This window comes from Penaeus monodon, chromosome 15, assembly GCF_015228065.2.
Source record: "Penaeus monodon isolate SGIC_2016 chromosome 15, NSTDA_Pmon_1, whole genome shotgun sequence".
Taxonomy (NCBI): domain Eukaryota; kingdom Metazoa; phylum Arthropoda; class Malacostraca; order Decapoda; family Penaeidae; genus Penaeus; species Penaeus monodon.
The window spans coordinates 708,178-708,438 of record NC_051400.1 but is presented as its reverse complement, the minus strand read 5'-3'; positions in this window follow the sequence as shown (position 1 = coordinate 708,438).

Genomic DNA, 261 nt, shown 5'->3' with positions numbered 1-261 from the left:
TCCGTGAACAATAGCACTGAATTTCTCCCTTGGCATTTCCACTTCATAAATTTCATGAATAACTTCCCTCTCCTTTTTCTGAGATGAAACGGCAATCAATTTATTTCCATCAGTAACGTTATCTCTCCCACTTTGTGCAGCTGAGGTCACATCTTTAAAATTCCTTTCAAGTGGAAAAGTTGTCTCGCGTTTGAGGGGAATTTAAAAGACAGACAGACACACGGCCGAGTCTTCAGGACCTCAGGATCTGCCTAAGGACTC